The sequence below is a fragment of the Salvelinus fontinalis genome, chromosome 16 (assembly GCF_029448725.1).
Source record: "Salvelinus fontinalis isolate EN_2023a chromosome 16, ASM2944872v1, whole genome shotgun sequence".
Classification (NCBI taxonomy): Eukaryota; Metazoa; Chordata; class Actinopteri; order Salmoniformes; family Salmonidae; genus Salvelinus; species Salvelinus fontinalis.
Genome location: NC_074680.1, coordinates 22,674,817 through 22,695,039, shown reverse-complemented (window position 1 = coordinate 22,695,039; position 20,223 = coordinate 22,674,817). Strand labels below are relative to the sequence as shown.

The following is a 20,223-nucleotide window of genomic DNA, read 5'->3' as shown; positions in this document are numbered from 1 at the left end:
TCCCCTTTCCTATGCATTTTTAGTCCAGTTAGGATGTGGATATCACCCCCCTTTTCTTATTTTAATGAATTCCAGCCTTAATCTAACTCTCATCTGCTTGTTCTCATCCCTTCGTTCTCATCCCTCATTCCTAGGCTGACAGAGGAGGAGGCAGGTCAGCCCTATCATAAGAAGTCAATGGTGATCATCCACCTGAACAACACCACCGTCATGTACCTGAAAGAGGTCACCAAGATCCTAGCTCTTGTCTGCTTCCTCTGAGAGGTGAGAGTTAGGAAGGAGAGTTTTAAGACAAAAGGTGAGAGAGAGTTAGGGAGTAGCACTTCGAGAGGAAAGGTGAGAGAGTTAGGGAGGAGCGCTTCGAGAGGAAAGGTGAGAGAGTTAGGGAGGAGCGCTTCGAGAGGAAAGGTGAGAGAATTAGGGAGTAGCGCTTCGAGAGGAAAGGTGAGAGAGTTAGGGAGGAGCGCTTCGAGAGGAAAGGTGAGAGAGTTAGGGAGGAGAACTTCGAGAGGAAAGGTGAGAGAGTTAGGGAGGAGCGCTTCGAGACGAAAGGTGAGCGAGTTAGGGAGGAGCGCTTCGAGAGGAAAGGTGAGCTTCGAGAGGAAAGGTGAGAGAGTTAGGGAGGAGCGCTTCGAGAGGAAAGGTGAGAGAGTTAGGGAGGAGCGCTTCGAGAGGAAAGGTGAGCTTCGAGAGGAAAGGTGAGAGAGTTAGGGAGTAGCGCTTCGAGAGGAAAGGTGAGAGAGTTAGGGAGTAGCGCTTCGAGAGGAACGGTGAGAGAGTTAGGGAGGAGCGCTTCGAGAGGAAATGTGAGAGAGTTAGGGAGGAGCGCTTCGAGAGGAAAGGTGAGCTTCGAGAAGAAAGGTGAGAGAGTTAGGGAGGAGCGCTTCGAGAGGAAAGGTGAGAGAGTTAGGGAGGAGCGCTTCGAGAGGAAAGGTGAGAGAGTTAGGGAGGAGCGCTTCGAGAGGAAAGGTGAGAGAGATAGGGAGTAGCGCTTCGAGAGGAAAGGTGAGAGAGAGTTAGGGAGTAGCGCTTCGAGAGGAAAGGTGAGAGAGTTAGGGAGTAGCGCTTCGAGAGGAGCGGTGAGAGAGTTAGGGAGGAGCGCTTCGAGAGGAAAGGTGAGAGAGTTAGGGAGGGGCGCTTCGAGAGGAAAGGTGAGAGAGTAAGGGAGGAGCGCTTCGAGAGGAAAGGTGAGAGAGTTAGGGAGTTGCGCTTCGAGACGAAAGGTGAGCGAGTTAGGGAGGAGCGCTTCGAGAGGAAAGGTGAGCTTCGAGAGGAAAGGTGAGAGAGTTAGGGAGGAGCGCTTCGAGAGGAAAGGTGAGAGAGTTAGGGAGGAGCGCTTCGAGAGGAAAGATGAGCTTCGAGAGGAAAGGTGAGAGAGTTAGGGAGTAGCGCTTCGAGAGGAAAGGTGAGAGAGTTAGGGAGTAGCGCTTCGAGAGGAACGGTGAGAGAGTTAGGGAGGAGCGCTTCGAGAGGAAAGGTGAGAGAGTTAGGGAGGAGCGCTTCGAGAGGAAAGGTGAGAGAGTTAGGGAGTAGCGCTTCGAGAGGAAAGGTGAGAGAGGTAGAGAGGAGCGCTTCGAGAGGAAAGGTGAGCTTCGAGAGGAAAGGTGAGAGCGTTAGGGAGTAGCGCTTCGAGAGGAAAGGTGAGAGAGTTAGGGAGTAGCGCTTCGAGAGGAAAGCTGAGAGAGAGTTAGGGAGTAGAGCTTCGAGAGGAAAGGTGAGAGAGTTAGGGAGTAGCGCTTCGGGAGGAAAGGTGAGAGAGTTAGGGAGTAGCGCTTCGAGAGGAAAGGTGAGCTTCGAGAAGAAAGGTGAGAGACTTAGGGAGGAGCACTTCGAGAGGAAAGGTGAGAGAGTTAGGGAGTAGCGCTTCGAGAGGAAAGGTGAGAGAGATAGGGAGTAGAGCTTCGAGAGGAAAGGTGAGAGAGAGTTAGGGAGTAGCGCTTCGAGAGGAAAGGTGAGAGAGTTAGGGAGTAGCGCTTCGAGAGGAACGGTGAGAGAGTTAGGGAGGAGCGCTTCGAGAGGAAAGGTGAGAGAGTTAGGGAGGGGCGCTTCGAGAGGAAAGGTGAGAGAGTAAGGGAGGAGCGCTTCGAGAGGAAAGGTGAGAAAGTTAGGGAGTAGCGATTCGAGAGGAAAGGTGAGAGAGAGTTAGGGAGGAGCGCTTCGAGAGGAAAGGTGACTTTCGAGAGGAAAGGTGAGAGAGTTAGGGAATAGCGCTTCGAGAGGAAAGGTGAGAGAGTTAGGGAGTAGCGCTTCGAGAGGAAAGGTGACAGAGAGTTAGGGAGGAGCGCTTCGAGAGGAAAGGTGAGAGAGAGTTAGGGAGGAGCGCTTCGAGAGGAAAGGTGAGAGAGTTAGGGAGGAGCGCTTCGAGAGGAAAGGTGAGAGAGTTAGGGAGGAGCGCTTCGAGAGGAAAGGTGAGAGAGTTAGGGAGGAGCGCTTCGAGAGGAAAGGTGAGAGAGTTAGGGAGGAGCGCTTCGAGTGGAAAGGTGAGAGAGTTAGGGAGTAGCGCTTCGAGAGGAAAGGTGAGAGAGAGTTAGGGAGGAGCGCTTCGAGAGGAAAGGTGAGAGAGTTAGGGAGTAGCGCTTCGAGGGGAAAGGTGAGAGAGAGTTAGGGAGGAGCGCTTCGAGAGGAAAGGTGAGAGAGTTAGGGAGGAGCGCTTCGAGAGGAAAGGTGAGAGAGTTAGGGAGTAGCGCTTCGAGAGGAAAGGTGAGCTTCGAGAGGAAAGGTGAGAGAGTTAGGGAGTAGCGCTTCGAGAGGAAAGGTGAGAGAGAGTTAGGGAGGAGCGCTTCGAGAGGAAGGGTGAGAGAGGTAGGGAGGAGCGCTTCGAGAGGAAAGGTGAGAGACTTAGGGAGGAGCACTTCGAGAGGAAAGGTGAGAGAGTTAGGGAGGAGCGCTTCGAGAGGAAAGGTGAGAGAGATAGGGAGTAGCGCTTCGAGAGGAAAGGTGAGAGAGAGTTAGGGAGTAGCGCTTCGAGAGGAAAGGTGAGAGAGTTAGGGAGTAGCGCTTCGAGAGGAACGGTGAGAGAGTTAGGGAGGAGCGCTTCGAGAGGAAAGGTGAGAGAGTTAGGGAGGGGCGCTTCGAGAGGAAAGGTGAGAGAGTAAGGGAGGAGCGCTTCGAGAGGAAAGGTGAGAAAGTTAGGGAGTAGCGATTCGAGAGGAAAGGTGAGAGAGAGTTAGGGAGGAGCGCTTCGAGAGGAAAGGTGAGCTTCGAGAGGAAAGGTGAGAGAGAGTTAGGGAGGAGCGCTTCGAGAGGAAAGGTGAGAGAGTTAGGGAGGAGCGCTTCGAGAGGAAAGGTGAGAGAGTTAGGGAGGAGCGCTTCGAGAGGAAAGGTGAGAGAGTTAGGGAGGAGCGCTTCGAGAGGAAAGGTGAGAGAGTTAGGGAGGAGCGCTTCGAGTGGAAAGGTGAGAGAGTTAGGGAGTAGCGCTTCGAGAGGAAAGGTGAGAGAGAGTTAGGGAGGAGCGCTTCGAGAGGAAAGGTGAGAGAGTTAGGGAGTAGCGCTTCGAGGGGAAAGGTGAGAGAGAGTTAGGGAGGAGCGCTTCGAGAGGAAAGGTGAGAGAGTTAGGGAGGAGCGCTTCGAGAGGAAAGGTGAGAGAGTTAGGGAGTAGCGCTTCGAGAGGAAAGGTGAGAGAGAGTTAGGGAGGAGCGCTTCGAGAGGAAAGGTGAGAGAGTTAGGGAGTAGCGCTTCGAGAGGAAAGGTGAGAGAGAGTTAGGGAGGAGCGCTTCGAGAGGAAATGTGAGAGAGTTAGGGAGTAGCGCTTCGAGAGGAAAGGTGAGAGAGTTAGGGAGGAGCGCTTCGAGAGGAAAGGTGAGAGAGTTAGGGAGTAGCGCTTCGAGAGGAAAGGTGAGAGAGTTAGGGAGGAGCGCTTCGAGAGGAAAGGTGAGCTTCGAGAGGAAAGGTGAGAGAGTTAGGGAGTAGCGCTTCGAGAGGAAAGGTGAGAGAGAGTTAGGGAGGAGCGCTTCGAGAGGAAGGGTGAGAGAGGTAGGGAGGAGCGCTTCGAGAGGAAAGGTGAGAGAGTTAGGGAGTAGCGCTTCGAGAGGAAAGTTGAGAGAGAGATAGGGAGGAGCGCTTCGAGAAGAAATGTGAGAGAGATAGGGAGGGGCGCTTCGAGAGGAAAGGTGAGAGAGTTAGGGAGGAGCGCTTCGAGAGGAAAGGTGAGAGAGTTAGGGAGTAGCGCTTCGAGAGGAAAGGTGAGAGAGTTAGGGAGGAGCGCTTCGAGAGGAAAGGTGAGCTTCGAGAGGAAAGGTGAGAGAGTTAGGGAGTAGCGCTTCGAGAGGAAAGGTGAGAGAGTTAGGGAGGAGCGCTTCGAGAAGAAAGGTGAGCTTCGAGAGGAAAGGTGAGAGAGTTAGGGAGGAGCGCTTCGAGAGGAAAGGTGAGAGAGTTAGGGAGTAGCGCTTCGAGAGAAAAGGTGAGAGAGAGTTAGGGAGTAGCGCTTCGAGAGAAAAGGTGAGAGAGAGTTAGGGAGTAGCGCTTCGAGAGGAAATGTGAGAGAGTTAGGGAGTAGCGCTTCGAGAGGAACGGTGAGAGAGTTAGGGAGGAGCGCTTCGAGAGGAAAGGTGAGAGAGTAAGGGAGGAGCGCTTCGAGAGGAAAGTTGAGAGAGAGTTAGGGAGGAGCGCTTCGAGAGAAAGGTGAGCTTCGAGAGGAAAGGTGAGAGAGTTAGGGAATAGCGCTTCGAGAGGAAAGGTGAGAGAGTTAGGGAGTAGCGCTTCGAGACGAAAGGTAAGAGAGAGTTAGGGAGGAGCGCTTCGAGAGGAAAGGTGAGAGAGTTAGGGAGTAGCTCTTCGAGAGGAAAGGTGAGAGAGTTAGGGAGGAGCGCTTCGAGAGGAAAGGTGAGCTTCGAGAGGAAAAGTGAGAGCGTTAGGGAGTAGCGCTTCGAGAGGAAAGGTGAGAGAGATAGGGAGTAGAGCTTCGAGAGGAAAGGTGAGAGAGTAAGGGAGGAGCGCTTCGAGAGGAAAGGTGAGAAAGTTAGGGAGTAGCGATTCGAGAGGAAAGGTGAGAGAGAGTTAGGGAGGAGCGCTTCGAGAGGAAAGGTGACTTTCGAGAGGAAAGGTGAGAGAGTTAGGGAATAGCGCTTCGAGAGGAAAGGTGAGAGAGTTAGGGAGTAGCGCTTCGAGAGGAAAGGTGACAGAGAGTTAGGGAGGAGCGCTTCGAGAGGAAAGGTGAGAGAGAGTTAGGGAGGAGCGCTTCGAGAGGAAAGGTGAGAGAGTTAGGGAGGAGCGCTTCGAGAGGAAAGGTGAGAGAGTTAGGGAGGAGCGCTTCGAGAGGAAAGGTGAGAGAGTTAGGGAGGAGTGCTTCGAGAGGAAAGGTGAGAGAGTTAGGGAGGAGCGCTTCGAGTGGAAAGGTGAGAGAGTTAGGGAGTAGCGCTTCGAGAGGAAAGGTGAGAGAGAGTTAGGGAGGAGCGCTTCGAGAGGAAAGGTGAGAGAGTTAGGGAGTAGCGCTTCGAGGGGAAAGGTGAGAGAGAGTTAGGGAGGAGCGCTTCGAGAGGAAAGGTGAGAGAGTTAGGGAGGAGCGCTTCGAGAGGAAAGGTGAGAGAGTTAGGGAGTAGCGCTTCGAGAGGAAAGGTGAGCTTCGAGAGGAAAGGTGAGAGAGTTAGGGAGTAGCGCTTCGAGAGGAAAGGTGAGAGAGAGTTAGGGAGGAGCGCTTCGAGAGGAAGGGTGAGAGAGGTAGGGAGGAGCGCTTCGAGAGGAAAGGTGAGAGACTTAGGGAGGAGCACTTCGAGAGGAAAGGTGAGAGAGTTAGGGAGGAGCGCTTCGAGAGGAAAGGTGAGAGAGATAGGGAGTAGCGCTTCGAGAGGAAAGGTGAGAGAGAGTTAGGGAGTAGCGCTTCGAGAGGAAAGGTGAGAGAGTTAGGGAGTAGCGCTTCGAGAGGAACGGTGAGAGAGTTAGGGAGGAGCGCTTCGAGAGGAAAGGTGAGAGAGTTAGGGAGGGGCGCTTCGAGAGGAAAGGTGAGAGAGTAAGGGAGGAGCGCTTCGAGAGGAAAGGTGAGAAAGTTAGGGAGTAGCGATTCGAGAGGAAAGGTGAGAGAGAGTTAGGGAGGAGCGCTTCGAGAGGAAAGGTGAGCTTCGAGAGGAAAGGTGAGAGAGTTAGGGAATAGCGCTTCGAGAGGAAAGGTGAGAGAGTTAGGGAGTAGCGCTTCGAGAGGAAAGGTGACAGAGAGTTAGGGAGGAGCGCTTCGAGAGGAAAGGTGAGAGAGAGTTAGGGAGGAGCGCTTCGAGAGGAAAGGTGAGAGAGTTAGGGAGGAGCGCTTCGAGAGGAAAGGTGAGAGAGTTAGGGAGGAGCGCTTCGAGAGGAAAGGTGAGAGAGTTAGGGAGGAGCGCTTCGAGAGGAAAGGTGAGAGAGTTAGGGAGGAGCGCTTCGAGTGGAAAGGTGAGAGAGTTAGGGAGTAGCGCTTCGAGAGGAAAGGTGAGAGAGAGTTAGGGAGGAGCGCTTCGAGAGGAAAGGTGAGAGAGTTAGGGAGTAGCGCTTCGAGGGGAAAGGTGAGAGAGAGTTAGGGAGGAGCGCTTCGAGAGGAAAGGTGAGAGAGTTAGGGAGGAGCGCTTCGAGAGGAAAGGTGAGAGAGTTAGGGAGTAGCGCTTCGAGAGGAAAGGTGAGAGAGAGTTAGGGAGGAGCGCTTCGAGAGGAAAGGTGAGAGAGTTAGGGAGTAGCGCTTCGAGTGGAAAGGTGAGAGAGAGTTAGGGAGGAGCGCTTCGAGAGGAAATGTGAGAGAGTTAGGGAGTAGCGCTTCGAGAGGAAAGGTGAGAGAGTTAGGGAGGAGCGCTTCGAGAGGAAAGGTGAGAGAGTTAGGGAGTAGCGCTTCGAGAGGAAAGGTGAGAGAGTTAGGGAGGAGCGCTTCGAGAGGAAAGGTGAGCTTCGAGAGGAAAGGTGAGAGAGTTAGGGAGTAGCGCTTCGAGAGGAAAGGTGAGAGAGAGTTAGGGAGGAGCGCTTCGAGAGGAAGGGTGAGAGAGGTAGGGAGGAGCGCTTCGAGAGGAAAGGTGAGAGAGTTAGGGAGTAGCGCTTCGAGAGGAAAGTTGAGAGAGAGATAGGGAGGAGCGCTTCGAGAAGAAATGTGAGAGAGATAGGGAGGGGCGCTTCGAGAGGAAAGGTGAGAGAGTTAGGGAGGAGCGCTTCGAGAGGAAAGGTGAGAGAGTTAGGGAGTAGCGCTTCGAGAGGAAAGGTGAGAGAGTTAGGGAGGAGCGCTTCGAGAGGAAAGGTGAGCTTCGAGAGGAAAGGTGAGAGAGTTAGGGAGTAGCGCTTCGAGAGGAAAGGTGAGAGAGTTAGGGAGGAGCGCTTCGAGAAGAAAGGTGAGCTTCGAGAGGAAAGGTGAGAGAGTTAGGGAGGAGCGCTTCGAGAGGAAAGGTGAGAGAGTTAGGGAGTAGCGCTTCGAGAGAAAAGGTGAGAGAGAGTTAGGGAGTAGCGCTTCGAGAGAAAAGGTGAGAGAGAGTTAGGGAGTAGCGCTTCGAGAGGAAATGTGAGAGAGTTAGGGAGTAGCGCTTCGAGAGGAACGGTGAGAGAGTTAGGGAGGAGCGCTTCGAGAGGAAAGGTGAGAGAGTAAGGGAGGAGCGCTTCGAGAGGAAAGTTGAGAGAGGGTTAGGGAGGAGCGCTTCGAGAGAAAGGTGAGCTTCGAGAGGAAAGGTGAGAGAGTTAGGGAATAGCGCTTCGAGAGGAAAGGTGAGAGAGTTAGGGAGTAGCGCTTCGAGACGAAAGGTAAGAGAGAGTTAGGGAGGAGCGCTTCGAGAGGAAAGGTGAGAGAGTTAGGGAGTAGCTCTTCGAGAGGAAAGGTGAGAGAGTTAGGGAGGAGCGCTTCGAGAGGAAAGGTGAGCTTCGAGAGGAAAAGTGAGAGCGTTAGGGAGTAGCGCTTCGAGAGGAAAGGTGAGAGAGTTAGGGAGTAGCGCTTCGAGAGGAAAGGTGAGAGAGAGTTAGGGAGTAGCGCTTCGAGAGGAAAGGTGAGAGAGTTAGGGAGTAGCGCTTCGAGAGGAAAGGTGAGAGAGTTAGGGAGTAGCGCTTCGAGAGGAAAGGTGAGCTTCGAGAGGAAAGGTGAGAGAGTTAGGGAGGAGCGCTTCGAGAGGAAAGGTGAGAGAGTTAGGGAGGAGCGCTTCGAGAGGAAAGGTGAGAGAGTTAGGGAGTAGCGCTTCGAGAGGAAAGGTGAGAGAGAAAGGGAGTAGCGCTTCGAGAGGAAAGGTGAGAGAGAGTTAGGGAGTAGCGCTTCGAGAGGAAAGGTGAGAGAGTTAGGGAGTAGCGCTTCGAGAGGAAAGGTGAGAGAGAGTTAGGGAGGAGCGCTTCGAGAGGAAAGGTGAGAGAGTTAGGGAGGAGCGCTTCGAGAGGAAAGGTGAGAGAGTTAGGGAGGAGCGCTTCGAGTGGAAAGGTGAGAGAGTTAGGGAGTAGCGCTTCGAGAGGAAAGGTGAGAGAGAGTTAGGGAGGAGCGCTTCGAGAGGAAAGGTGAGAGAGTTAGGGAGTAGCGCTTCGAGGGGAAAGGTGAGAGAGAGTTAGGGAGTAGCGCTTCGAGAGGAAAGGTGAGAGAGTTAGGGAGGAGCGCTTCGAGAGGAAAGGTGAGAGAGTTAGGGAGTAGCGCTTCGAGAGGAAAGGTGAGAGAGAGTTAGGGAGGAGCGCTTCGAGAGGAAATGTGAGAGAGTTAGGGAGGAGCGCTTCGAGAGGAAAGGTGAGAGAGTTAGGGAGTAGCGCTTCGAGAGGAAAGGTGAGAGAGTTAGGGAGTAGCGCTTCGAGAGGAAAGGTGAGAGAGTTAGGGAGGAGCGCTTCGAGAGGAAAGGTGAGCTTTGAGAGGAAAGGTGAGAGAGTTAGGGAGTAGCGCTTCGAGAGGAAAGGTGAGAGAGAGTTAGGGAGGAGCGCTTCGAGAGGAAGGGTGAGAGAGGTAGGGAGGAGCGCTTCGAGAGGAAAGGTGAGAGAGTTAGGGAGTAGCGCTTCGAGAGGAAAGTTGAGAGAGAGTTAGGGAGGAGCGCTTCGAGAGGAAATGTGAGAGAGATAGGGAGGGGCGCTTCGAGAGGAAAGGTGAGAGAGTTAGGGAGGAGCGCTTCGAGAGGAAAGGTGAGAGAGTTAGGGAGGAGCGCTTCGAGAGGAAAGGTGAGAGAGTTAGGGAGTAGCGCTTCGAGAGGAAAGGTGAGAGAGAAAGGGAGTAGCGCTTCGAGAGGAAAGGTGAGAGAGAGTTAGGGAGTAGCGCTTCGAGAGGAAAGGTGAGAGAGTTAGGGAGTAGCGCTTCGAGAGGAACGGTGAGAGAGTTAGGGTGGAGCGCTTCGAGAGGAAAGGTGAGAGAGTTAGGGAGGGGCGTTTCGAGAGGAAAGGTGAGAGAGTAAGGGAGGAGCGCTTCGAGAGGGAAGGTGAGAGAGTTAGGGAGTAGCGATTCGAGAGGAAAGGTGAGAGAGAGTTAGGGAGGAGCGCTTCGAGAGGAAAGGTGAGCTTCGAGAGGAAAGGTGAGAGAGTTAGGGAATAGCGCTTCGAGAGGAAAGGTGAGAGAGTTAGGGAGTAGCACTTCGAGAGGAAAGGTGAGAGAGAGTTAGGGAGGAGCGCTTCGAGAGGAAAGGTGAGAGAGTTAGGGAGGAGCGCTTCGAGAGGAAAGGTGAGAGAGTTAGGGAGGAGCGCTTCGAGAGGAAAGGTGAGAGAGTTAGGGAGGAGCGCTTCGAGAGGAAAGGTGAGAGAGTTAGGGAGTAGCGCTTCGAGAGGAAAGGTGAGAGAGAAAGGGAGTAGCGCTTCGAGAGGAAAGGTGAGAGAGAGTTAGGGAGTAGCGCTTCGAGAGGAAAGGTGAGAGAGTTAGGGAGTAGCGCTTCGAGAGGAACGGTGAGAGAGTTAGGGTGGAGCGCTTCGAGAGGAAAGGTGAGAGAGTTAGGGAGGGGCGCTTCGAGAGGAAAGGTGAGAGAGTAAGGGAGGAGCGCTTCGAGAGGGAAGGTGAGAGAGTTAGGGAGTAGCGATTCGAGAGGAAAGGTGAGAGAGAGTTAGGGAGGAGCGCTTCGAGAGGAAAGGTGAGCTTCGAGAGGAAAGGTGAGAGAGTTAGGGAATAGCGCTTCGAGAGGAAAGGTGAGAGAGTTAGGGAGTAGCGCTTCGAGAGGAAAGGTGAGAGAGAGTTAGGGAGGAGCGCTTCGAGAGGAAAGGTGAGAGAGTTAGGGAGGAGCGCTTCGAGAGGAAAGGTGAGAGAGTTAGGGAGGAGCGCTTCGAGTGGAAAGGTGAGAGAGTTAGGGAGTAGCGCTTCGAGAGGAAAGGTGAGAGAGAGTTAGGGAGGAGCGCTTCGAGAGGAAAGGTGAGAGAGTTAGGGAGTAGCGCTTCGAGGGGAAAGGTGAGAGAGAGTTAGGGAGGAGCGCTTCGAGAGGAAAGGTGAGAGAGTTATGGAGGAGCGCTTCGAGAGGAAAGGTGAGAGAGTTAGGGAGGAGCGCTTCGAGTGGAAAGGTGAGAGAGTTAGGGAGTAGCGCTTCGAGAGGAAAGGTGAGAGAGAGTTAGGGAGGAGCGCTTCGAGAGGAAAGGTGAGAGAGTTAGGGAGTAGCGCTTCGAGGGGAAAGGTGAGAGAGAGTTAGGGAGGAGCGCTTCGAGAGGAAAGGTGAGAGAGTTAGGGAGGAGCGCTTCGAGAGGAAAGGTGAGACAGTTAGGGAGTAGCGCTTCGAGAGGAAAGGTGAGAGAGAGTTAGCGAGGAGCGCTTCGAGAGGAAAGGTGAGAGAGTTAGGGAGTAGCGCTTCGAGAGGAAAGGTGAGAGAGAGTTAGGGAGGAGCGCTTCGAGAGGAAATGTGAGAGAGTTAGGGAGGAGCGCTTCGAGAGGAAAGGTGAGAGAGTTAGGGAGGAGCGCTTCGAGAGGAAAGATGAGAGAGTTAGGGAGTAGCGCTTCGAGAGGAAAGGTGAGAGAGTTAGGGAGGAGAGCTTCGAGAGGAAAGGTGAGCTTTGAGAGGAAAGGTGAGAGAGTTAGGGAGTAGCGCTTAGAGAGGAAAGGTGAGAGAGAGTTAGGGAGGAGCGCTTCGAGAGGAAGGGTGAGAGAGGTAGGGAGGAGCGCTTCGAGAGGAAAGGTGAGAGAGTTAGGGAGTAGCGCTTCGAGAGGAAAGTTGAGAGAGAGTTAGGGAGGAGCGCTTCGAGAGGAAATGTGAGAGAGATAGGGAGGGGCGCTTCGAGAGGAAAGGTGAGAGAGTTAGGGAGTAGCGCTTCGAGAGGAAAGGTGAGAGAGTTAGGGAGTAGCGCTTCGAGAGGAAAGGTGAGAGAGTTAGGGAGGAGCGCTTCGAGAGGAAAGGTGAGCTTCGAGAGGAAAGGTGAGAGAGTTAGGGAGTAGCGCTTCGAGAGGAAAGGTGAGAGAGTTAGGGAGGAGCGCTTCGAGAGGAAAGGTGAGCTTCGAGAGGAAAGGTGAGAGAGTTAGGGAGGAGCGCTTCGAGAGGAAAGGTGAGAGAGTTAGGGAGTAGCGCTTCGAGAGAAAAGGTGAGAGAGAGTTAGGGAGTAGCGCTTCGAGAGGAAATGTGAGAGAGTTAGGGAGTAGCGCTTCGAGAGAGTTAGGGAGGGGCGCTTCGAGAGGAAAGGTGAGAGAGTTAGGGAGGAGCGCTTCGAGAGAAAGGTGAGCTTCGAGAGGAAAGGTGAGAGAGTTAGGGAATAGCGCTTCGAGAGGAAAGGTGAGAGAGTTAGGGAGTAGCGCTTCGAGACGAAAGGTGAGAGAGAGTTAGGGAGAAGCGCTTCGAGAGGAAAGGTGAGAGAGTTAGGGAGTAGCGCTTCGAGAGGAAAGGTGAGAGAGTTAGGGAGGAGCGCTTCGAGAGGAAAGGTGAGCTTCGAGAGGAAAGGTGAGAGCGTTAGGGAGTAGCGCTTCGAGAGGAAAGGTGAGAGAGTTAGGGAGTAGCGCTTCGAGAGGAAAGGTGAGAGAGAGTTAGGGAGTAGCGCTTCGAGAGGAAAGGTGAGAGAGTTAGGGAGTAGCGCTTCGAGAGGAAAGGTGAGAGAGTGAGGGAGTAGCGCTTCGAGAGGAAAGGTGAGCTTCGAGAGGAAAGGTGAGAGAGTTAGGGAGGAGCGCTTCGAGAGGAAAGGTGAGAGAGTTAGGGAGGAGCGCTTCGAGAGGAAAGGTGAGAGAGTTAGGGAGTAGCGCTTCGAGAGGAAAGGTGAAAGAGAAAGGGAGTAGAGCTTCGAGAGGAAAGGTGAGAGAGAGTTAGGGAGTAGCGCTTCGAGAGGAAAGGTGAGAGAGTGAGGGAGTAGCGCTTCGAGAGGAACGGTGAGAGAGTTAGGGAGGAGCGCTTCGAGAGGAAAGGTGAGAGAGTTAGGGAGGGGCGCTTCGAGAGGAAAGGTGAGAGAGTAAGGGAGGAGCGCTTCGAGAGGGAAGGTGAGAGAGTTAGGGAGTAGCGATTCGAGAGGAAAGGTGAGAGAGAGTTAGGGAGGAGCGCTTCGAGAGGAAAGGTGAGCTTCGAGAGGAAAGGTGAGAGAGTTAGGGAATAGCGCTTCGAGAGGAAAGGTGAGAGAGTTAGGGAGTAGCGCTTCGAGAGGAAAGGTGAGAGAGAGTTAGGGAGGAGCGCTTCGAGAGGAAAGGTGAGAGAGTTAGGGAGGAGCGCTTCGAGAGGAAAGGTGAGAGAGTTAGGGAGTAGCGCTTCGAGAGGAAAGGTGAGAGAGTTAGGGAGGAGCGCTTCGAGAGGAAAGGTGAGCTGCGAGAGGAAAGGTGAGAGAGTTAGGGAGTAGCGCTTCGAGAGGAAAGGTGAGAGAGTTAGGGAGGAGCGCTTCGAGAAGAAAGGTGAGCTTCGAGAGGAAAGGTGAGAGAGTTAGGGAGGAGCGCTTCGAGAGGAAAGGTGAGAGAGTTAGGGAGTAGCGCTTCGAGAGAAAAGGTGAGAGAGAGTTAGGGAGTAGCGCTTCGAGAGAAAAGGTGAGAGAGAGTTAGGGAGTAGCGCTTCGAGAGGAAATGTGAGAGAGTTAGGGAGTAGCGCTTCGAGAGGAACGGTGAGAGAGTTAGGGAGGGGCGCTTCGAGAGGAAAGGTGAGAGAGTAAGGGAGGAGCGCTTCGAGAGGAAAGTTGAGAGAGAGTTAGGGAGGAGCGCTTCGAGAGAAAGGTGAGCTTCGAGAGGAAAGGTGAGAGAGTTAGGGAATAGCGCTTCGAGAGGAAAGGTGAGAGAGTTAGGGAGTAGCGCTTCGAGACGAAAGGTGAGAGAGAGTTAGGGAGGAGCGCTTCAAGAGGAAAGGTGAGAGAGTTAGGGAGTAGCGCCTCGAGAGGAAAGGTGAGAGAGTTAGGGAGGAGCGCTTCGAGAGGAAAGGTGAGCTTCGAGAGGAAAAGTGAGAGCGTTAGGGAGTAGCGCTTCGAGAGGAAAGGTGAGAGAGTTAGGGAGTAGCGCTTCGAGAGGAAAGGTGAGAGAGTTAGGGAGTAGCGCTTCGAGAGGAAAGGTGAGAGAGAGTTAGGGAGTAGCGCTTCGAGAGGAAAGGTGAGAGAGTTAGGGAGTAGCGCTTCGAGAGGAAAGGTGAGAGAGTTAGGGAGTAGCGCTTCGAGAGGAAAGGTGAGCTTCGAGAGGAAAGGTGAGAGAGTTAGGGAGGAGCGCTTCGAGAGGAAAGGTGAGAGAGTTAGGGAGTAGCGCTTCGAGAGGAAAGGTGAGAGAGAAAGGGATTAGCGCTTCGAGAGGAAAGGTGAGAGAGAGTTAGGGAGTAGCGCTTCGAGAGGAAAGGTGAGAGAGTTAGGGAGTAGCGCTTCGAGAGGAAAGGTGAGAGAGAGTTAGGGAGGAGCGCTTCGAGAGGAAAGGTGAGAGAGTTAGGGAGGAGCGCTTCGAGAGGAAAGGTGAGAGAGTTAGGGAGGAGCGCTTCGAGTGGAAAGGTGAGAGAGTTAGGGAGTAGCGCTTCGAGAGGAAAGGTGATAGAGAGTTAGGGAGGAGCGCTTCGAGAGGAAAGGTGAGAGAGTTAGGGAGTAGCGCTTCGAGGGGAAAGGTGAGAGAGAGTTAGGGAGTAGCGCTTCGAGAGGAAAGGTGAGAGAGTTAGGGAGGAGCGCTTCGAGAGGAAAGGTGAGAGAGTTAGGGAGTAGCGCTTCGAGAGGAAAGGTGAGAGAGAGTTAGGGAGGAGCGCTTCGAGAGGAAATGTGAGAGAGTTAGGGAGGAGCGCTTCGAGAGGAAAGGTGAGAGAGTTAGGGAGTAGCGCTTCGAGAGGAAAGGTGAGAGAGTTAGGGAGTAGCGCTTCGAGAGGAAAGGTGAGAGAGTTAGGGAGGAGCGCTTCGAGAGGAAAGGTGAGCTTTGAGAGGAAAGGTGAGAGAGTTAGGGAGTAGCGCTTCGAGAGGAAAGGTGAGAGAGAGTTAGGGAGGAGCGCTTCGAGAGGAAGGGTGAGAGAGGTAGGGAGGAGCGCTTCGAGAGGAAAGGTGAGAGAGTTAGGGAGTAGCGCTTCGAGAGGAAAGTTGAGAGAAAGTTAGGGAGGAGCGCTTCGAGAGGAAATGTGAGAGAGATAGGGAGGGGCGCTTCGAGAGGAAAGGTGAGAGAGTTAGGGAGGAGCGCTTCGAGAGGAAAGGTGAGAGAGTTAGGGAGGAGCGCTTCGAGAGGAAAGGTGAGAGAGTTAGGGAGTAGCGCTTCGAGAGGAAAGGTGAGAGAGAAAGGGAGTAGCGCTTCGAGAGGAAAGGTGAGAGAGTTAGGGAGTAGCGCTTCGAGAGGAACGGTGAGAGAGTTAGGGTGGAGCGCTTCGAGAGGAAAGGTGAGAGAGTTAGGGAGGGGCGCTTCGAGAGGAAAGGTGAGAGAGTAAGGGAGGAGCGCTTCGAGAGGGAAGGTGAGAGAGTTAGGGAGTAGCGATTCGAGAGGAAAGGTGAGAGAGAGTTAGGGAGGAGCGCTTCGAGAGGAAAGGTGAGCTTCGAGAGGAAAGGTGAGAGAGTTAGGGAATAGCGCTTCGAGAGGAAAGGTGAGAGAGTTAGGGAGTAGCGCTTCGAGAGGAAAGGTGAGAGAGAGTTAGGGAGGAGCGCTTCGAGAGGAAAGGTGAGAGAGTTAGGGAGGAGCGCTTCCAGAGGAAAGGTGAGAGAGTTAGGGAGGAGCGCTTCGAGTGGAAAGGTGAGAGAGTTAGGGAGTAGCGCTTCGAGAGGAAAGGTGAGAGAGAGTTAGGGAGGAGCGCTTCGAGAGGAAAGGTGAGAGAGTTAGGGAGTAGCGCTTCGAGGGGAAAGGTGAGAGAGAGTTAGGGGGAGCGCTTCGAGAGGAAAGGTGAGAGAGTTAGGGAGGAGCGCTTCGAGAGGAAAGGTGAGACAGTTAGGGAGTAGCGCTTCGAGAGGAAAGGTGAGAGAGAGTTAGCGAGGAGCGCTTCGAGAGGAAAGGTGAGAGAGTTAGGGAGTAGCGCTTCGAGAGGAAAGGTGAGAGAGAGTTAGGGAGGAGCGCTTCGAGAGGAAATGTGAGAGAGTTAGGGAGGAGCGCTTCGAGAGGAAAGGTGAGAGAGTTAGGGAGGAGCGCTTCGAGAGGAAAGGTGAGAGAGTTAGGGAGTAGCGCTTCGAGAGGAAAGGTGAGAGAGTTAGGGAGGAGCGCTTCGAGAGGAAAGGTGAGCTTTGAGAGGAAAGGTGAGAGAGTTAGGGAGTAGCGCTTAGAGAGGAAAGGTGAGAGAGAGTTAGGGAGGAGCGCTTCGAGAGGAAGGGTGAGAGAGGTAGGGAGGAGCGCTTCGAGAGGAAAGGTGAGAGAGTTAGGGAGTAGCGCTTCGAGAGGAAAGTTGAGAGAGAGTTAGGGAGGAGCGCTTCGAGAGGAAATGTGAGAGAGATAGGGAGGGGCGCTTCGAGAGGAAATGTGAGAGAGTTAGGGAGGAGCGCTTCGAGAGGAAAGGTGAGAGAGTTAGGGAGTAGCGCTTCGAGAGGAAAGGTGAGAGAGTTAGGGAGGAGCGCTTCGAGAGGAAAGGTGAGCTTCGAGAGGAAAGGTGAGAGAGTTAGGGAGTAGCGCTTCGAGAGGAAAGGTGAGAGAGTTAGGGAGGAGCGCTTCGAGAGGTGAGCTTCGAGAGGAAAGGTGAGAGAGTTAGGGAGGAGCGCTTCGAGAGGAAAGGTGAGAGAGTTAGGGAGTAGCGCTTCGAGAGAAAAGGTGAGAGAGAGCTAGGGAGTAGCGCTTCGAGAGGAAATGTGAGAGAGTTAGGGAGTAGCGCTTCGAGAGGAACGGTGAGAGAGTTAGGGAGGGGCGCTTCGAGAGGAAAGGTGAGAGAGTTAGGGAGGAGCGCTTCGAGAGAAAGGTGAGCTTCGAGAGGAAAGGTGAGAGAGTTAGGGAATAGCGCTTCGAGAGGAAAGGTGAGAGTGTTAGGGAGTAGCGCTTCGAGACGAAAGGTGAGAGAGAGTTAGGGAGGAGCGCTTCGAGAGGAAAGGTGAGAGAGTTAGGGAGTAGCGCTTCGAGAGGAAAGGTGAGAGAGTTAGGGAGGAGCGCTTCGAGAGGAAAGGTGAGCTTCGAGAGGAAAGGTGAGAGCGTTAGGGAGTAGCGCTTCGAGAGGAAAGGTGAGAGAGTTAGGGAGTAGCGCTTCGAGAGGAAAGGTGAGAGAGAGTTAGGGAGTAGCGCTTCGAGAGGAAAGGTGAGAGAGTTAGGGAGTAGCGCTTCGAGAGGAAAGGTGAGAGAGTGAGGGAGTAGCGCTTCGAGAGGAAAGGTGAGCTTCGAGAGGAAAGGTGAGAGAGTTAGGGAGGAGCGCTTCGAGAGGAAAGGTGAGAGAGTTAGGGAGGAGCGCTTCGAGAGGAAAGGTGAGAGAGTTAGGGAGTAGCGCTTCGAGAGGAAAGGTGAGAGAGAAAGGGAGTAGCGCTTCGAGAGGAAAGGTGAGAGAGAGTTAGGGAGTAGCGCTTCGAGAGGAAAGGTGAGAGAGTTAGGGAGTAGCGCTTCGAGAGGAACGGTGAGAGAGTTAGGGAGGAGCGCTTCGAGAGGAAAGGTGAGAGAGTTAGGGAGGGGCGCTTCGAGAGGAAAGGTGAGAGAGTAAGGGAGGAGCGCTTCGAGAGGGAAGGTGAGAGAGTTAGGGAGTAGCGATTCGAGAGGAAAGGTGAGAGAGAGTTAGGGAGGAGCGCTTCGAGAGGAAAGGTGAGCTTCGAGAGGAAAGGTGAGAGAGTTAGGGAATAGCGCTTCGAGAGGAAAGGTGAGAGAGTTAGGGAGTAGCGCTTCGAGAGGAAAGGTGAGAGAGAGTTAGGGAGGAGCGCTTCGAGAGGAAAGGTGAGAGAGAGTTAGGGAGTAGCGCTTCGAGAGGAAAGGTGAGAGAGTTAGGGAGGAGCGCTTCGAGAGAAAAGGTGAGAGAGTAAGGGGGGAGCGCTTCGAGAGGAAAGGTGAGAGAGTTAGGGAGGAGCGCTTCGAGAGGAAAGGTGAGAGAGTTAGGGAGTAGCGCTTCGAGAGGAAAGGTGAGAGAGTTAGGGAGTAGCGCTTCGAGGGGAAAGGTGAGAGAGAGTTAGGGAGGAGCGCTTCGAGAGGAAAGGTGAGAGAGTTAGGGAGGAGCGCTTCGAGAGGAAAGGTGAGAGAGTTATGGAGGAGTGCTTCGAGAGGAAAGGTGAGAGAGTTAGGGAGTAGCGCTTCGAGAGGAAAGGTGAGAGAGTTAGGGAGTAGCGCTTCGAGAGGAAAGGTGAGAGAGAGTTAGGGAGGAGCGCTTCGAGAGGAAATGTGAGAGAGTTAGGGAGGAGCGCTTCGAGAGGAAAGGTGAGAGAGTTAGGGAGGAGCGCTTCGAGAGGAAAGGTGAGAGAGTTAGGGAGGAGCGCTTCAAGAGGAAAGGTGAGAGAGTTAGGGAGGAGCGCTTCGAGAGGAAAGGTGAGCTTCGAGAGGAAAGGTGAGAGAGTTAGGGAGTAGCGCTTCGAGAGGAAAGGTGAGAGAGAGTTAGGGAGGAGCGCTTCGAGAGGAAGGGTAAGAGAGGTAGGGAGGAGCGCTTCGAGAGGAAAGGTGAGAGAGTTAGGGAGTAGCGCTTCGAGAGGAAAGGTGAGAGAGAGTTAGGGAGGAGCGCTTCGAGAGGAAATGTGAGAGAGTTAGGGAGGAGCGCTTCGAGAGGAAAGGTGAGAGAGTTAGGGAGGAGCGCTTCGAGAGGAAAGGTGAGAGAGTTAGGGAGTAGCGCTTCGAGAGGAAAGGTGAGAGAGTTAGGGAGTAGCGCTTCGAGAGGAAAGGTGAGCTTCGAGAGGAAAGGTGAGAGAGTTAGGGAGTAGAGCTTCGAGAGAAAAGGTGTGAGAGTTAGGGAGTAGCGCTTCGAGAGGAAAGGTGAGCTTCGAGAGGAAAGGTGAGAGAGTTAGGGAGGAGCGCTTCGAGAGGAAAGGTGAGCTTCGAGAGGAAAGGTGAGAGAGTTAGGGAATAGCGCTTCGAGAGGAAAGGTGAGAGAGTTAGGGAGTAGCGCTTCGAGAGGAAAGGTGAGAGAGAGTTAGGGAGGAGCGCTTCGAGAGGAAAGGTGAGAGAGAGTTAGGGAGTAGCGCTTCGAGAGGAAAGGTGAGAGAGTTAGGGAGGAGCGCTTCGAGAGAAAAGGTGAGAGAGTAAGGGGGGAGCGCTTCGAGAGGAAAGGTGAGAGAGTTAGGGAGGAGCGCTTCGAGAGGAAAGGTGAGAGAGTTAGGGAGTAGCGCTTCGAGAGGAAAGGTGAGAGAGTTAGGGAGTAGCGCTTCGAGGGGAAAGGTGAGAGAGAGTTAGGGAGGAGCGCTTCGAGAGGAAAGGTGAGAGAGTTAGGGAGGAGCGCTTCGAGAGGAAAGGTGAGAGAGTTAGGGAGGAGTGCTTCGAGAGGAAAGGTGAGAGAGTTAGGGAGTAGCGCTTCGAGAGGAAAGGTGAGAGAGTTAGGGAGTAGCGCTTCGAGAGGAAAGGTGAGAGAGAGTTAGGGAGGAGCGCTTCGAGAGGAAATGTGAGAGAGTTAGGGAGGAGCGCTTCGAGAGGAAAGGTGAGAGAGTTAGGGAGGAGCGCTTCGAGAGGAAAGGTGAGAGAGTTAGGGAGGAGCGCTTCAAGAGGAAAGGTGAGAGAGTTAGGGAGGAGCGCTTCGAGAGGAAAGGTGAGCTTCGAGAGGAAAGGTGAGAGAGTTAGGGAGTAGCGCTTCGAGAGGAAAGGTGAGAGAGAGTTAGGGAGGAGCGCTTCGAGAGGAAGGGTGAGAGAGGTAGGGAGGAGCGCTTCGAGAGGAAAGGTGAGAGAGTTAGGGAGTAGCGCTTCGAGAGGAAAGGTGAGAGAGAGTTAGGGAGGAGCGCTTCGAGAGGAAATGTGAGAGAGTTAGGGAGGAGCGCTTCGAGAGGAAAGGTGAGAGAGTTAGGGAGGAGCGCTTCGAGAGGAAAGGTGAGAGAGTTAGGGAGTAGCGCTTCGAGAGGAAAGGTGAGAGAGTTAGGGAGTAGCGCTTCGAGAGGAAAGGTGAGCTTCGAGAGGAAAGGTGAGAGAGTTAGGGAGTAGAGCTTCGAGAGAAAAGGTGTGAGAGTTAGGGAGTAGCGCTTCGAGAGGAAAGGTGAGCTTCGAGAGGAAAGGTGAGAGAGTTAGGGAGGAGCGCTTCGAGAGGAAAGGTGAGAGAGTTAGGGAGTAGCGCTTCGAGAGGAAAGGTGAGAGAGAGTTAGGGAGTAGCGCTTCGAGAGGAAAGGTGAGAGAGTTAGGGAGGAGCGCTTCGAGAGGAAAGGTGAGAGAGTTAGGGAGGAGCGCTTCGAGTGGAAAGGTGAGAGAGTTAGGGAGTAGCGCTTCGAGAGGAAAGGTGAGAGAGTTAGGGAGTAGCGCTTCGAGGGGAAAGGTGAGAGAGAGTTAGGGAGGAGCGCTTCGAGAGGAAAGGTGAGAGAGTTAGGGAGGAGCGCTTCGAGAGGAAAGGTGAGAGAGTTATGGAGGAGCGCTTCGAGAGGAAAGGTGAGAGAGTTAGGGAGTAGCGCTTCGAGAGGAAAGGTGAGAGAGTTAGGGAGTAGCGCTTCGAGAGGAAAGGTGAGAGAGAGTTAGGGAGGAGCGCTTCGAGAGGAAATGTGAGAGAGTTAGGGAGGAGCGCTTCGAGAGGAAAGGTGAGAGAGTTAGGGAGGAGCACTTCGAGAGGAAAGGTGAGAGAGTTAGGGAGGAGCGCTTCGAGAGGAAAGGTGAGAGAGTTAGGGAGGAGCGCTTCGAGAGGAAAGGTGAGCTTCTAGAGGAAAGGTGAGAGAGTTAGGGAGTAGCGCTTCGAGAGGAAAGGTGAGAGAGAGTTAGGGAGGAGCGCTTCGAGAGGAAGGGTGAGAGAGGTAGGGAGGAGCGCTTCGAGAGGAAAGGTGAGAGAGTTAGGGAGTAGCGCTTCGAGAGGAAAGGTGAGAGAGAGTTAGGGAGGAGCGCTTCGAGAGGAAATGTGAGAGAGATAGGGATGGGCGCTTCGAGAGGAAAGGTGAGAGAGTTAGGGAGGAGCGCTTCGAGAGGAAAGGTGAGAGAGTTAGGGAGTAGCGCTTCGAGAGGAAAGGTGAGAGAGTTAGGGAGGAGCGCTTCGAGAGGAAAAATGAGCTTCG

The 20,223-nt window shown here is 53.8% G+C and overlaps 1 pseudogene; it reads left to right on the top strand.

Moving 5' to 3' along the window:
- Positions 1–20,223, top strand: part of LOC129812500 (ras-related GTP-binding protein D-like) — a 47,416-nt pseudogene that overhangs the window by 14,827 nt on the left and 12,366 nt on the right.